This window comes from Nyctereutes procyonoides, unplaced genomic scaffold (assembly GCF_905146905.1).
Source record: "Nyctereutes procyonoides isolate TBG_1078 unplaced genomic scaffold, NYPRO_anot_genome, whole genome shotgun sequence".
Taxonomy (NCBI): Eukaryota; Metazoa; Chordata; class Mammalia; order Carnivora; family Canidae; genus Nyctereutes; species Nyctereutes procyonoides.
This window is the reverse complement of record NW_026575140.1, coordinates 65,014,751-65,031,855: the sequence shown is the minus strand read 5'-3', so window position 1 is coordinate 65,031,855 and position 17,105 is coordinate 65,014,751.

The following is a 17,105-nucleotide window of genomic DNA, read 5'->3' as shown; positions in this document are numbered from 1 at the left end:
ACTGAGCCACCAGGTGTCCCTCTGGAACTGCTTTTGGTAGGTTGTCAGGGACTTTTATCACATCCCCTATGGGGCTGCCCCAACATCTATCTGTAGCTTTCATTCTTCACCTCCTGGTAGTTCTGGTTGATTATAATCTGTTGTTAAAAGCTGATTGGGTGTCTCAGCTCCTATCCAGAGTCCTTCTCTAAGTAGGGATGGCCAGTGTCAGAGTTCTGACCAATGAGACTTAAAGTAGGGCCTTTGGTAAAGCTTTTGCTTTTCTGATAAGGGTCCAGCAGCCATACTGCCCTTCACTCTTCCTCTTTTGCTTTTCCTTCCTACCTGAAAGGTTTAACAACCATCTTGCGACCATAGAGATGAGGGCTAGATGCTAAAGTCAGTGGTAGGAAACAGAGAAGAGCTTGAGTCCTTCATGGAATCATGGATCTGTTGTACCAACTGAACATCTTGTTGTTTGAGACAAATAAATCAATCCCTGTTAAAGCCCTTGATGGATTGTCTGCAAGGATACCTGGATACTTTATTTCCTTTTTCTTTCATCTGTTTCTTAAATATTAACGTTCCTAAGAGACCCATTTTTCCTTTCTTCCTCTCCTTTTTTTTCTATTACTTTGAGCTGCTTCTGGTGACCTCATCAACTCGTGACTTCAGTTACTCCTTTACCCACACCATGTGTCCGCCCTCAACCTCTGCTCTGTCTTCAGACCCACATTTCCAACAACCTCTCCCCTTAGGTGTTGGATACACATTTCAAACTCAACACATCTGTGTTGGTTAGGATTCTTTGAAACAAACTCCAGTTAGGGTGATATAAAAAGACAAATCCACTTATCATAAAGATACAGAGGTATTTTTACACAATCCACAGGCAGGAATGCAGATGGTGTCATAAAGGGATTGGAACCAGGAAAGGGAAAGCTGTAAAGAAGCACAGTCAGTGTGGGTCGCTGTCTCTCTGGTATTTACTTCCTTTTAACATCTGCTTACTTTTTTTTTTTTAAAGATTTTATTTATTTATTCATGAGAGACACAGAGAGAGAGAGAGGCAGAGACACAGAGGGAGAAGCAGGCTCCATGCAGGGAGCCCGATGTGGGACTCGATCCCAGGACTCCAGGATCACACCCTGGGCCAAGGACAGGCACCAAACCACTGAGCCACCCAGGGATTCCCCAACATCTGCTTACTTTTTACCTCTCTGCAAACCAGCTCTGTCTCCTGCTTGGTCCTTAGAGAAAATGATAGTTGTCTCGAGTTCCATCTTAGATATCTAGACACATACAGAGACCGATTTCCATTTTTCTCCAGAGACAATCTAGTTGGCCTGGTTTGGAACAGGTGTTTATACCAAAGATGTATGGCCAGCAAGACAGGAACATGTAGCAAGCCAATCCCTTTGGATGGGGTATATGGGGTATTAGCAGTTCTGGAGAAAGGATTGGTCAGTGGCTTCCTTTTGTGTCAAAAATATAATCTTTATAAGTCCAAAAGTGAAATCATATTTCTTTCTTTTTTTTTTTTTTTAAAGATTTTAGTATCTGAGAGAAAGAGCCATATAAGCAGGGGGAGCGGCAGCCAGAGGAGGGGGAGAAGCAGACTCCCGCTGAGCAGGAAGCTGGATGTGGGGCTCTATCCCAGGACCTGTAGATCATGACCTGAGCTGAGGGCAGACACTTAACTGACTGAGCCACGCAGGCGCCCTTGAAATCATATTTCTTGCTATGTTTTCCTTTCCTATATTTTACAGGTGGGTTAATGTCTTTAGTATCTATTCTAGCTCCCTAAATAAGTGGGAGATGGTGGTACTGAATCTGGAGGCTAGTGGTTTGTGCTGTGTATATGGGAGGGATGGAATTGGTCTAAAGGCAGAGCTAGGGATAATCTAATATGTAGCATCCTGGACAAAACAAAAATGGAAAGGAAAGTAGGCAGGTCAAGTGAAGCCTCTTACAGGGACTAGGTAGATAGAGCAGACCATAGCTACAAGTCAACTGGGAAACCAGCCCAAAGAAAGATTTGAATGAGAGCTCAGAAGCATAGTTAGATACTATTAGCCAGAGGAAGAGGCATGGGGCTATCTATAAGGTCCCTGGCCTCAGGAGAGATCTCACATAAGACTCCATAGGTCTAAGGTAGTTTTAGACACTATGCTTAGTTGATTAAGCTAGAATAACAGCTGCACCCATCTTGGGCTCCTCTCTCTCTCTCTCTCCTTTCGCATATTCAGCCAATCATCAAATCCCAGCACTTTGACCTCAGCAGTATCTTTCAGATTTATGAACTTTTCTGAACTTCCCACTGTCATTTGTTCAATCTCTTATCACTTCAGACTGTACTGCTCAGTGACCTCCATGTTAGTTTCCCAGGGCTGTTGTAACAAAGTGCCACTAACAGAATGGCTTAAAGTAACAGAAATTTATTGCCTCAGAGGCTAGAAGTCCAAGGTGTTCCAGGGTTGATTCCTTCTTTGGGCTGTGAGGTAGAATCTGTTCCAGGCCCTTGCCTAGCTCATGGTGGTTTGCTGGGCAGTCTTTAGCATTCTGTGGCATGCAGGTATATCATCCCAGTCCTCCATTGTGACGTGGCTTTTTTCCTGTGTCTCTTCACAAAATTTTCCCACTGTACATGTCTGTGTCCACAGACCACCCCCCTTTAAGGATTTTATTTATTTATTCATGAGAGACACACAGAGAGAGAGAGGCAGAGATACAAGCAGAAGGAGAAGCAGGCTCCATGCTGGGAACCCGACGTGGGATTCAATCCCGAGTCTCCAGGATTATGCTCTGGGCTGAAAGTGGCACTAAACCACTGAGCCACCCAGGCTGCCCACACATTTCCCTCTTTTTATGAGGACACCACTCATATTGGATCAGGGCCCACCATAATGACCTCATTTTAGCTTCATCATCTGCAAAGACTGTTTCTAAATAAGGCACATTCTGAAGTATGAGACATTAGGACTTCTTTGCATCTTTTGTGAGGGGTAGAATTCATTCCATGACGGCCTCCCATTTAGATCCACATTGCTTCTAGAATTATGACATTGAGTGCCTTTGGTGACTCATTCACCCCAGGATAAGGTCTGAATACCTAATCCTGTAATACAGGTCCAGAGTGTGGCTTCTGTGATTTAGTCAATGACTCTTCTACATGATATGCTACTCAAGCCATACCTTTTTCCCCCATGCTATTGTATCTTCTCCTTTTCACTATTCATTTGGTCAGCAATTTTTTTTTAAGATTTTATTTATTTATTCATGAGAGACGCAGGGAGAGAGACAGAGACACAGGCAAAGGGAGAAGCAGACTCCATGCAGGGAATCCGATGTGGGACTCGATCCCGGGACTCCAGAATCACGCCCTGGGCCAAAGGCAGATGCTCAACCACTGGGACACCCAGGTGTCCCTGGTCAGCAAATTTCTATTCATCTTCCAGGCCCACAACAAATATTACCTCCCCTTTGTAATCTTTCTAAACCACTCACATCCCCAAGGAAAATTGATTTTTCACTCATCGGTGTTCCCATAGCAGTTAAGCAAAGAGTACTCTGTACTTCTATGATATCTCATATCTTCTATAATATGTCTCATATTGAATTATGGCTATTGGTTTGACTGGCTGGCTACATTATAATTCATTGTTATTTCCCCAGCACACAGAGCTGGCACATTGTGGTGCTCTATAAATGCTCACTGAGTGGAAATGAGCTGTTAACCATAATTCTCTATGATCCTGAGCTTCTGTACATGCGTAGTCTGCATGGAACCAGTGAGCTGCATGATGAACTAAAATTTTTTTTTTAATTTTTATTTATTTATGATAGTCAGAGAGAGAAAGAGGCAGAGACACAGGCAGAGGGAGAAGCAGGCTCCATGCACCGGGAGCCCGACGTGGAATTCGATCCCGGGTCTCCAGGATCGCGCCCTGGGCCAAAGGCAGGCGCTAAACCGCTGCGCCACCCAGGGATCCCCATGATGAACTAAAATTAAATGATTTTATGATCCCTAAGATTTGCCTTTGACTAATCCATGAATAATTATAATTTTAAGTATATTTGGATTATGCTGAGTACAAATAATATTTTAATTAGGAGTGTTTGTAGAAGTTTAAGCTTAATAAATAAGTCACATAGTGAGGGCACATTTATTTAAGAAAGCTACTTAAACTTACTCAGGATATTCTGCTTTAATATGTATATATTTTTAAAGGAAAGTGAAAATATGAGAAATGCCAGAAAGGAGGATCTAGCCTTCTTTTTGTTGTTTATTGACCAGGAGTCAAGGGACCTACATGGAGGTTCCCATGTTGCCGCTAACTATGGAGACTTTTTAAAGTCACTAAATCTCTCTGGTTCTCTGTTTCCTCATCTAGACACTAAAAACGTTGATCTACATCCGTGTTTTTCAAACTGGGGGCTATAAAATCAATTTGAGGGGTAACTGCCAGAATTCAAACAAAACAAAACACCAGGGCAGCCCGGGTGGCTCAGCGGTTTAGTGCCCCCTTCAGCCCGGGGCGTGATCCTGGAGACCCAGGATCAAGTCCCACATCAGGCTCCTTGCATGGAGCTTGCTTCTCCCTCCGCCTGTGTCTCTGCCTCTCTCTCTGTCACTCATGAATAAATAAATAAAATATTTAAAAAATACCAGAATACATCATACCTAATAAAGATGTTTGTTTCATGAGACTTTTGTTTCAGTAATGTATATGTCTGTGTGTGTACCTTCATGTAGGTGTGCTGGTTCAAGATGTAAAATTTCTTTTGAAACTAAAACATTTCCAAAGCTAGTGAGTGAGACGATCTCTAATGCATCTTCTGTTGTCCCCATGGTCTATATGAATGCTACACTGAACACTCAGACGTACTTTGTATATCATATACTCAGTTTGGGTGTTAGGGTTTATGGGTGAGACAACAGCAAGATCAACCTGTTCCTCTCTGAGTCTTCAGCACCTCGTAAATGGAAGCATTGTACTTTAGTTGCTCACCAAACACCTGTGCTTACTTGTTTTGTTTCTTAAATCCCAAAATAAGTGAAATCTTATGGTATTTGTCTTTCTCTAATGACATATTTCACTGAGCATAATAATCTCTAGCTCTGTACATGTTGTTGCAAATGGCAAGATTTCATTCTTTTTATGACTGAGTAGTATTCCATTGCGTGTGCGTGTACCACATCTTTATCCATTCAACAGGCAATGGACGTTTGAGCTCTTTCTATAATTCAGTTATTGTTGATAATGCTGCTATAAACACTGGGGTGCATGTGCCCCTTCAAATCAGTATTTTTGTATCCTTTGGCTCAATACCTAGTAGTGCTGGATCATAGAGTTGTTCTATTTTTAACTTTTTTTTAAAGACTTTATTTATTCATGAGAGACACAGACTGAGAGGCAGAGACATAGGCAGAGGGAGAAGCAGGCAGGGAGCCCGACGTGGGACTCGATCCTGGATCTTCAGGATCATGCCCTGGGCTGAAGGCGGCGCTAAACCTCTGAGCCCCCCGGGCTGCTCTATTTTTAACTTTTTGAGGAACCTCCATACTGTTTTCCAGAGTGGCTGCACCAGTTTGCATTCTCACCAACAGAGGGGGTTCCCCTTTCTCTGCATCCTCTCCAACACCTGTTGTTAATTTTGGCCATTCTGACAGGTGTGCGGTCATATCTTATCGTGGTTTTGATTTGCATTTTGCTGATGAGTGATGTCAAGCATCTTTCCATGTGTCTGTTGGCCATCTGCATGTCTTCTTTGGCCAAACATCTCATTCTTGATTCCATTCCACGCTTTCTCATTTCCCGCATAAGTATTCCATCAACAAATTCCATAGGTTATATATTCAAAATATATCTAGATTCTAACCATTTCTCACCACTTTCACCTCTGCCACCACGGTCTGAGCTGCCATCAGCTCTGGTCCAGATTACTGTAATAGATCTAGTTAGATCTTGCCATGCTAGTACCATTTTTTATTTTAACCTGGCAGCTACAGTGATCCTGCAAGATGTAAGTCAGATCTTGTCACGTCTATGGTCAGGAACTAATGGCTTCTTATCTCACAGAAAAAGTCAAACTCCTTGATCTCTCATTCCCTCTTGGGCCTCATCTTCTATCTTCCCTTCATTATCTTTACAACATACTGGGTTCCTTGATGTTCCTCAAACATGAGAGGCAGGCTGCCACCTCAGCACCTTTGTACCCACTATTCCCTCTGGAAGGGCTCTTTCATTTCATCTTTGCATGACTTGCTCTTTCACCTCACTCAGGCTCCACTTGAAGATCTTCATGAAGCTTTCCTTCTTTACTATATGCAAAACTGTACCCCAACCCTCTTGTCTGCTTTATTTTTCTCCATAGCACTTATCATCACATAACTTGATATGCATTTTACTTATTGTCTGCCTCCCCCAAGAGGGACTGTTTTATTCATGGTTGTATCCCAGTGCCTAGCACAGTACTTGGATTATAACAGACAATAAGTATTTGTCGAATAAATTTAAGGTTTCCATAAGGTTACCTCTAGAAGACAAAATCAGGGTAACTTATAAAGGATATTTATTTTCTTTTTCAAGATTTTATTTTTAAGTAATCTCTACATCAAATATAGGGCTTGAACTAACAACCCTGAGATCAAGAGTTGCCTGTTTTACTGCCTGATCCAGTCAGGTGCCCCTGATAAGGGGTATTTAAATGGAAAAGATAGCAACAGGGATGCCTGTGTAGCTGAGTGGTTGAGAGTCTGCCTTTGGCCCAGGGCGTGATCTTGGAGTCCCTGGATTGAGTCCCACATCAGGCTCCCTGAATGGAGTCTGCTTCTCCCTCTGCCTGCGTCTCTGCCTCTGTGTGTGTGTGTGTGTGTGTGTCTCTCGTGAATAAATAAATACAATCTTTAAAAAAAAAGTGACATTTGATTTCAGATATGAAGACTGAAGACTTTGGATGGGATTTAAAAATATTTCTGGGTATGGAGAATACAAACAAGGTGTATCAGTTACAGTTTTGTATTTATAAATTAAGTGTTGTATAATCTTTTCCTACTAAGGATTAATTTTGATCATAAATTTGATGTCAAAACTAGCTATTTTCCTAAAAGTTCTACCAGGGAGTCATGATACAGATGGCCGAAGGCTCCATATGAAGTGATTAACATCCTCACTACCTTCCATACCTGATTCTCAAAATCAGGGGCTGATTGCATTGGCACCAAAGTTCTGATTTGAACTGGATAGCTAGTCTCACTTAACTGTCTTAGGAGACTGTTCAAGACAAATAGACTTTTTCCAAGTTTATGAATAGAGTGAACTAAAATAATTGCATAAAATTAGAAGTCAATTTGAAGTATATGTTCATGCCATTCTCAATACCCTAAAAAATTATGATTTTCACAGTTCTTTTCTGAATAGGGCATTTCCTCCAAAGTGAATCAGAAGTCAATTCACACTTTAAAAATATAATAATTTTCTCACATGTGTAGGCATTATTTTTAATTTGTTATATTTGTCCCTTGAAGGGCATGTGAATGGTAGAATTTATTCTATATACTCCTCTATACTTAAAAGATACGATTCTAGCCCTTGCATTAGTGAAGGCTTTTGCCATTTTTCAGTTGGACCAATGTCTAATTCCACTCTCAGCCTCCAATACAGTGAGCTCATATCAACTTCCAGGAATTTAAATGACCTGAATAAACATGGAAAGGGAAAAAAAGTACTGAATAGACAAAGTTTAAACCTGTGATGTCTGGGCGGGGTGGGAGGGATCCTCAATAACTACATAAGGTCATTAAGTGGAATGGAGACTCAAAGAAAAAGCTGAATTGTAGAAAGAGAAAGTTACAGTTCATATGCCTGCCTGAAGCAGTAGACGACTGCAGATATCTTACCTGCCAAAAGAGGAAGAACTGATCCAAATAACTGACATGTAAGAGTGATTTAAATATGTGTACACTCCAATAAACTATGTACATTCATTCAGACACAGCATGCATGTGAATCTCAGGGCTTTTGTGAGAAATATATATATATTTGGGTGATGAATGAAAAATCTACTGGAATGGGTAGCTGCATTTTTTTTTCATGTTATCCCTCTGGAATGCTTGTTTGGACTTCTATATCAGTTAGTTGTAGTATTTTTTCTTTTTAAGATGTATTTATTTATTTGAAAGAGAGTGCGGGCTTGTACGCTTGCGTGTGATAGAGCAGGGGGAGGGGCAGAAAGAGAGAGAGAGAATCCTAAAGCAGACTCCATGCTGAATGCAGAGCTGGATTTAGGGCTTGATCCCAGGACCCTGAGATTGTGACCTGAGCTTAAACCAAGAGTCGGCTATTCAACCAACTGTGCCACCCAGGTAGCCCAGTTGGTTGTAGTCTTGTAACAGTGTCTATCTGTCTTTATTGCTTCAGAAGTTATTCAGGTTGACCAAACTCTGGTCAATTCTACCTGTATATATCTTTCAAATCTGTCTACACTTTGCCTTCCTCAATACTGTTGCCCTGACTTTGACCCTTCTTATCTCTTACCAAAGTTGTTACAAACTCAATTCCTCTGGTTTTGTTCAACTCCAAAAGATCTTCAAGCTTTCTAACATAGAATAATCTAATCATAGTACAGCTATCTCAAATATCTCAAACTATTTCAAATACCACATGTATATACTTATACACATTGCTTAAAGAATAACATTTAAACTTTTGAGGATGGCATAACAGATATGCTTCGGTACCATTGGATTTTCCTTCATCTTCTATTTCCTGTTTGCTTTTTACATTTTTATGCTATACAGAGCTCTTGAAATGCCTTGGTCAGGCTCAACACCATATATTTTGCATCTATTAGTGTTAGCATTAGATTAGGCTATGAGTGACAGAAAACACAAAAATAACAAAATACCAATGGCTTAAATAAGATGGAAATTTATTTCTCCTTCATATAAAGGAAGTATGAAGTTGGGCTCTCTAGGGCAAACAGGGCAGCTTTACAAAGGTAGGGACCTAGGCTCTATCGATACTGTTGTTCTGCCCTGCTCCGCATGTGGTTTTCACCCCCAAAGCCATCATAGAAGCACCAGCATCATATTCACATTCTTGAAAACCAAAAGGAGATGTTACGTGCTCATTGTCTCAGTGATTCTCAGTGAATTTCAGAACTTTAGTGAAAGCTATTTAAAAAGAGAATCTCTCAGTTGGATTTGGAGTTTTGAGGCTAGTGAATACAGCTTTCTTGCCATCATGAGGAGAGTGCCTGCCTGAGGGTGGAACCAACACAGAGGAAACACAGCTCTTAAACCCAGGATAGAAACTGGGTCCTTATGACATCTGATTCCTAGCATCAAGCTATAGCTAAAGCAAGATACACCCTTGGATTTTTATTTTTATTTTTTTAAAGGTTTATTTATTTGAGAAAGAGTATGTGTGCACACATGAGCAGAGAAGGGGCAGAGGGAGAGGGAGAGAAATCCTCAAGCAGACTCCCCACTGAGCCCTGAGCCCTTTGCAGGGCTAGATCCTAGGATCCTGAGATCATGACCTGAGCCAAAAATCAAGAATCAGACACTTAACTGACTGAGCCACCCAGGTAGTCGAACATTTAACTGACTGAGTCACCTGGGTACCCCTGCCCTTGGATTTTTAAATTTAAATTACATGTATGATCATAAATTTAGGACATTGTACCTAAGGTGGGTAAAGAAGAAAGTGAGGACAAAACTTGAAATGATAAATTGAAATGGTGGTAGTAGTGGTATTGATAGGTACTCAATGAGATGAAGATTGTGGGAGTGCACTCCTTGGGTAAAGAAGGTGGATGGGCAGTAAAGAGGTTGAGATGTTAGATTTGTGAATTTGGAAGTAGGTGGTACCATTTCTGGTGATGATATTCAGGACGTGACTCTGGAAAATAGATACCTCAGGTGGTATAGATGAAGAATGTCTACAAAGAGGAGGAGGTCAAGAAAGTGAGAAGCCAGTGAGTTTGATTGTTTGATATCAATCCCCCTAGGTGTAGGCCAATGACATCATGTCTGAGTTTAATTTAGCAAGAACAGAATTGTCAGAGGTCAACGTCCACTTCTCTTCTGGTTTGGTCTTTCCTAGGGATAGATCTTAGCATGAATGGGGGGAATAACCCATTCAGTCAATCTTCCAGAAATATTATGTCTTACTTTGGATAAGTACTGTGTTCAATGTCGTTCTCAATGACATGTACCTGGAGTGGAGTTCAAGGTAGATCCATAAATATTAATAGTGATCTGGGCTAGGAATAGGATTGACAGCCTCTTTTGAGGGCAGAAAAGTCTTAGAAGGTCATGGAGGTAGACCAGGGAATACTCTTGGGTAGAGCCTAGATTATCTCCAAGCAGTAGTTTCTAATTCATTCTAGCACAAAGATGCAAGGGTCTTCAGACCCTAAAGTTCAATGTAATGAAGCATGACTTTAGGAGCTTAACCTGGAAAAATTTTACATTAGATGAAACTACGTGTCTATCTCAATCATTTAAGAGAAAATCCATGTCGGCAAGTCAAGGAGTTAACTTGTATAAGTTTATAATTGATAAGCAAATTAAACATTGATATCTGTCTTTTAAGGGTAAGAATTTGTTAGAACAGTTGACTTTTTAGAAGCATTTTTGTCTGAAAATAGCAGATCAGTTATAGCAAAAAATTTTTTAGAAATTATTTATTCATGAGCGACATAGAGAGATAGGCAGAGACACAGGCAGAGGGAGAAGCAGGCCCCATGCAGGGAGCCTGATGTGGGACTTGACCCTAGACCCCAGGATCACGCCCTGAGCCAAAGGCAGATGCTCAAACGCTGAGCCACCCAGGTGATCCTAGCAAAAGCATTTAAAAGTTATCCACATTTAAGAAAGTTAATCTTTTAGTTTTGTTTTGTTTTATGGCTAGGGACCTGTAATCTACTCATCTACAAGCAGTATCATTAAGGTACAAATTAAAAAAGAGAGGCACTGAAATATAGTTTGTCTTTATTCTGGTGGAAATTGCCATCTGACATATCAAAAGATTATTTCTATCGGTGAGCAGTTTATTCAGAAATGAAGAAATATAAATGGCCAGTAAGCACTGAAAAAATGCCCCACCTCACTAGTAATCAAAGAAATGCAAATTAAATCAATGATACCCAATTTTTACCTATCAAATTGACAGTTTTGCTAAGGGTGACTAACTTGATGATTGATCACTTCAGTTTTTCCTTACTTCATGATTCCCATCACTGGAAAGTAAATGACTCAAAGGTTAGGGTATAAATCATCACAATGAATTTCAAGATCATTAAAGAAAGCAATTTTGTTGGAATTTCTGAACTGTGAGTGTAGAAGCAAATTTTCCTCTAATCACAGACCTAAAACATTTAGAAAATTTTTCTCTACACAAATGCTCAAAAACCAATATTATTGAGGGGGAGCAAAGAGAAAGAATTGGCTCTCTTCCAATTCTAAACCTTCTCAGATGCCATTTATTTCTGATTGGAAGTCCACCAAAGAGTGTTCAGGACCTATTCATCTTACGAGAGCTAAATGCTTAGGCTCTTATTATTCTTTAAGAAATGATTTAGCTGGGATCCCTGGGTGGCGCAGCGGTTTGGCGCCTGCCTTTGGCCCAGGGCGCGATCCTGGAGACCCGGGATTGAATCCCACATCGGGGTCCCGGTGCATGGAGCCTGCTTCTCCCTCTGCCTATGTCTCTGTCCCCCCCCCTGTGACTATCATAAAAAAATAAAAAAATATATTTAAAAAAAAAAAAAAGAAAGAAATGATTTAGCTTTTACTACATTTTCTCTCAAGCAACATTTCATTAAGAATGGCAGCCTGAAATGTAGCCTGCATTCTTCAGTAATGCATTCATGGAGTTGCTGCAAAAGAGCATCCATTTATTTTTATTAAAAACATAGAGACGTTTTAAAGATTTTAAGTAATCTCTGCACCCAACGTGGGGCTTGAACTTACAACCCTGAGATCAAGAGTTGCATGCTGGGAATCCCTGGGTGGCTTAGTGGTTTGGTGCCTGCCTTTGGCCCAGGGCGTGATCCTGGAGTCCCAGGATCAAGTCCCACATCGGGCTCCCTGAATGGAGCCTGCTTCTCCCCTGCGTGTGTCTCTGCCTCTCTCTCTCTCCTCTGTGTCTTTCGTGAATAAATAAATAAAAAATCTTAAAAAAAAAAAAAAAGAGTTGCATGCTTCACCAACTGAACCAGCCATGTGCCTGGAGACCTAGTGTATTACAAGAGTCATTGTTATGATCCTCCCTTAATTAAATATACAAAATGATATTTCCCTAAGAGCCTAAAGATCTCAAAAAGAAGAAGGAAAAAAAGGTTTTTTGTTTCCTAAACCACCATCTTCAGTTCTCTTCAAATGATGGTGTCTGGCCAATAATTCTTTGAAGTCTTGAATGGTCATCCTTTCTGCCTGTCTTTCAAGGCTTTCGGGGAGAGTGAACAGGGAATAAATGTTGTGTGGCCAACTGCTACACCTATCCCAACCACACCCCTCCCCGCACACGTGCACAACTTTTGTCCTCAACTCAGTGCCATTACCACTAGCATTTTATTCTTCTCTTCAAATATACCTCCCACCTCCACACATACAGTTTTTAGAGCTAGAAGAAACCTTAAAAATTACAGTCTAGGGACGCTTGGGTGGCTCAGTTGGTTAAGGTATGACTTGCTCAGTGGCTCAGGTAGTGATCTCAAGGTCCTGGGATCAAACCCTGTTTCGGTCTCTCTGCTCAGTGGCAAGTCTGCTCCCTCTCCCTCTGCTCCTCCCCACTGCTTGTGCTCTCTCTCTTTCTGTCTCAAATAAATAAAATCTTAAAAAACAAAACAAAACAAAAACAATATATAGTAGCAGTTTCACCTAAATTCTCCATATGGGAGCACATATTCCAAAGCATTTTCAGACTAAGATACAGAAATTTCAGGAGACACCCCAAAACTGGTCATTCAACTCACATACTCCTGTCTATATAGATAGTTTAAGTCATGGGTTGCTGGTGATGAGAGGTGAGTTTTTGAGAGAGCTGGTCATGTTCTGTGAACTCCTCTTTTCCTCCCCAAGGGAGCACTCACAGAGTTCCACATGTGCCCCTAGCAGTTTGGGAATGTATTTTAACCACACCTGAGCAATCTAAAGAGTGAGAGCCTTGCTGGCTATCTCTTCCAGCGGAGGAGCGAAGGAGAGGTTGCCGATGTGTTAGGACTAACTTGCATTTCTCTACTTTGTTGGGGCAGCAGGATGCATGTGTCAGGTTGCATCCACGAGGACTGTCCTGAAGCTGTACCACTGGATGCCTGTGGACTGCAGCAGGGGTAGCAAACACCAGCCAGAATACAGATCATGCACCCACGGCAAGGGACTTGCCACTGAAAGCTTTCTAGTGATATGGGATCTATGAAGAGCACACAAAATCTACCAAGCTGCTTAGGAGGGAAAAAAAAAAAAAAAAAAAGCTGGTTTAAAATCTTTTCTGAGATCAGAGAGCATGACACCACAGTGTCAGTTAGGGATGCTTTTTCTCTTCTCTTCTCTTCTCTTCTCTTCTCTTCTCTTCTCTTCTCTTCTCTTCTCTTCTCTTCTCCTCTCCTCTCCTCTCCTCTCCTCTCCTCTCCCTTCCCCCTTCCCCCTTCCCCCTTCCCCCTTCCCCCTTCCCCCTTCCCCCTTCCCCTTCCCCCTTTCCCCCTTTCCCCCTTCCCCCTTTCCCCTTCCCCTTTCCCCCTTCCCCCTTCCCCCCTTCCCCCTTCCCCCTTTCCCCCTTCCCCCTTTCCCCCTTCCCCCTTCCCCCCTTCCCCTTCCCCTTCCCCTTCCCCTTCCCCTTCCCCTTCCCTTCCCTTTCCTTTCCTTTCCTTTCCCTTTCCTTTCCTTTCCTTTCCTTTCCTTTCCTTTCCTTTCCTTTCCTTTCCTTTCCTTCCTTTATTTTCCATGTACGCAGACCCTTGAGTAGCCAAAACCCAAGTTTGGGAGATGAGGGAGGAGAAGTAGGTGGGGTGGAGGGTGGGAACTACCTTCTCCTCTCCCCAAATAGCAGGCTTCTCACTGCAACAACAGTCAGAGCTGTGTCGGGGACAGGAAAGTCTCATTTTTTTTTTTTTTTAAGTTTTATTTATTTATCTGAGGGGCAGAGCGAGAGAGCATGAGTCAGGGGATAGGGTAGAGGGAAAAGCAGGCTCCCCACTGAGCAGGGAGCCTGATGTGGGACTCAATCCCAGGACCTCGAGATCATGATTCCGGTCTAAGGCAGACACTTCACTGACTGAGCCACCCAGATGTCCTGAGTTTTATTATTGAATTGACTGTGTATTGTGTGACCTAAAGAGAACACAAGGACATTGTATTACCTAATAACAGCCTGAAACTCACTGGTCTGACTTTTTATTCAGAGCTGGGAGGATATGAGTGCCCCAGAGTGGATTTTTTTTTTAAGATTTTATTTATTTATTCATGAGAGACACAGAGAGATTGAGGCAGAGACACAGGCAGAGGGAGAAGCAGGCTCCATGTAGGGAGCCCGACACGGGATTCAATCCTGAGTCTCCAGGATCACACCCCGGGCCGAAGTCGGTGCTAACCCCCTGAGCCACCTGAGCTGCCCCAGAGTGGATTTAAGAGGACCCAAGGGAGCAAAAAATCCCCTGGACCTCTCAGCCCTGCCTTGTATAGCAACCAGTGCTGGAGCTTTGGCTTCTCACTCCACCAAAGCCATGCCTACAAAAGGCACATTTCAGTTCACATTTAGGTGACATGCCACTGGGTATCATGGTCTATCAGGAACTCATCTTTTAGTTGTAACTGCTCCCCATTCCTTCCTAAAGCCTGGGTCACATAATCCCAGATCTCTATCCTTAAATGTCTGTTGCCTATAATCCGTCAGGGTACGGACAGACAACAAAAAGCACTCCAGCTGTTCTTAAGTAGAAAATTATTTAATGCAGGAATTGAGTGGTGAAAATAATTGCTGAGAGGGCTGAGAGGGGGGCAGGCTCTTGATGGAGCCTCCAGGGATGACTCATAGGACAAGACTGGCTATTGGGCTGCTGCCATCTGTGCCCTGGTCAAGATGCTGGGGGCGGGGGGGGGGGGGGGGGGCGGCAGGAGGCCATGCTACAGCTATTGTCTCCAGGAACAGGACTCAGGATGCTGCCACTGCAACCATTGGCTCCAGAGCCATTTTACACCTGCTACAGTCACAGCAGCAAAAAAGATACCATGCATGTTGTATTCTCATTCTCCACTTCACTCAAACCTGAACTCAAGTCTCTGTGCATGTATGAGATTAATAAAACTTAAGTCTTCAAGAGAATTGGATGAATGTGGTTTTTAGCTTTCCAGCCCCTCAAAGAATGAGAGAAGCACAGCAGGAGAAGGTTAGAGTAGTTAGTGAGCCGATCCACTGCGTCTGCCACACCATTTCTCTTTCTTTCTTGATATATTTTTTGACTTGGTGGATCACATTGTCCAGCAGCTTCCCAAAAAAGGATGCATAGCAAGGAAAGTTTTGAGAAATTTTTTGTCTCAAGTGTTTTCATTTTACCCTCATATTTACTTAATAGTTTGCTGTAATGTTTTATGGTTGGAAGTCATTTTCCATCAAAATTGCAAAGACATTTTGGCATTGTCTCCTAGATTCCAGTGTTGTGGTTGAGAAAAGTCCAGTGCCATTTTCATTCTTCAACATTTGTGTGGAAACAACTGGCTTTTATCCTTCCTGGAAGCTTTTTAGATCCTTTCTTTATGTCTGGCTTTACAAAATGTTGCAGTGATGTGACTTTTCTCTTTTGCTGTGGGTTCTTTCATTATGTATATTCTTACTTTACAAGACAAGGATATTCTTTGTATTTTTGATTTGAGAATTTCCTTTTCTTCATGTCTTCATTCACTTCCTGAAATGCCTGAAAGTTGGATGTAAGATCTTTTGTGTATATCTTCTCATTTTCTTATTATCTTCCATTTTCCATCTCTTTGCATATGTTTTTCCCTTCTTAGCAGATTTTCTGAACTTATCTTTCAATCTTTCTGATGAATTAATTTTTTATTTTTAAGTAGGCTCCACATTGGGCTTGAATTCACAACCCTGAAATCAAGACCTTGGCTGAGATCAAAAGTCCAATGCTTAACTGACTGAGCCATCGAGGTACCCCTTTCCTGTTAAATTTAAAATTTTTGCTATTATCCTTTTTTTTTGGTTATTATCCTTTAATTTCTGAGAAGTTTTTGTTGTTGATGGCTTCTGATTATTTTCTCTTTACAGCATACTGTTTTTGTCTCATGGATACAGTATTATATTTTTTTCTTCAGTAATATTATTATTTTCAAAGTTTTATTTTTTTTAAAGATTTATCTATTTATTTTAAAGGGGGAGACAGAGAGCAAGAGAGCAGGAAGGAGGGGCATTAGAAGAAGAAGAGTCCCAAGCAGATTCCCAGCTAAGCAGAGCCAAATGCCAGACTCTATCTCATGACCCTGAGATCATGACCTGAGCTGAAACCAAGAGCTGGTCCACCTCCCCCCCTCCGCCTTTTTAAAAAGATTTTATTTATTTATTCATGAGATACACAGAGAGAGAGAGAGAGAGAGAGAGAGAGAGAGAGAGGCAGAGACACAGGCAGAGGGAGAAGCAGGCTCCATGCAGGGAGCCCGACGTGGGACTCGATCCCAGGTCTCCAGGATCATGCCCTGGGCTGGAGGCAGCGCTAAACCGCTGAGCCACCTAGGCTGCCCAAGAGCTGGTCCCTTAACCGACTGAGCCATCCAGATGCCCCCAAAGTTTCATTTTGGTCCTAGCGTTGTCTGCTTCCTCTGACTTCATTTTATTTTATCTAGTGGTTTGTTTTGGCCTCTGACTCTCCGTTCTAGGTTTCAGCTTCCTTAATTTTGCAAAGTCAACTACCAAGTGTTCAGCTACTTTTATCTTCTAAAATTTGGTTGACACTCTTGTCTGCTGTTTCCTGTCTTCTCTTCTATTTGTCCTGGTGGGTTTAAGTCTTCCTTTTTTGGTGAATCTATTTATTATATTACTCCCTCATGTTTTGGAAAGGAACAAGGAGAAACATACATGTCCAATATACTGTATTTTATTTACTTATTTTTCAATACA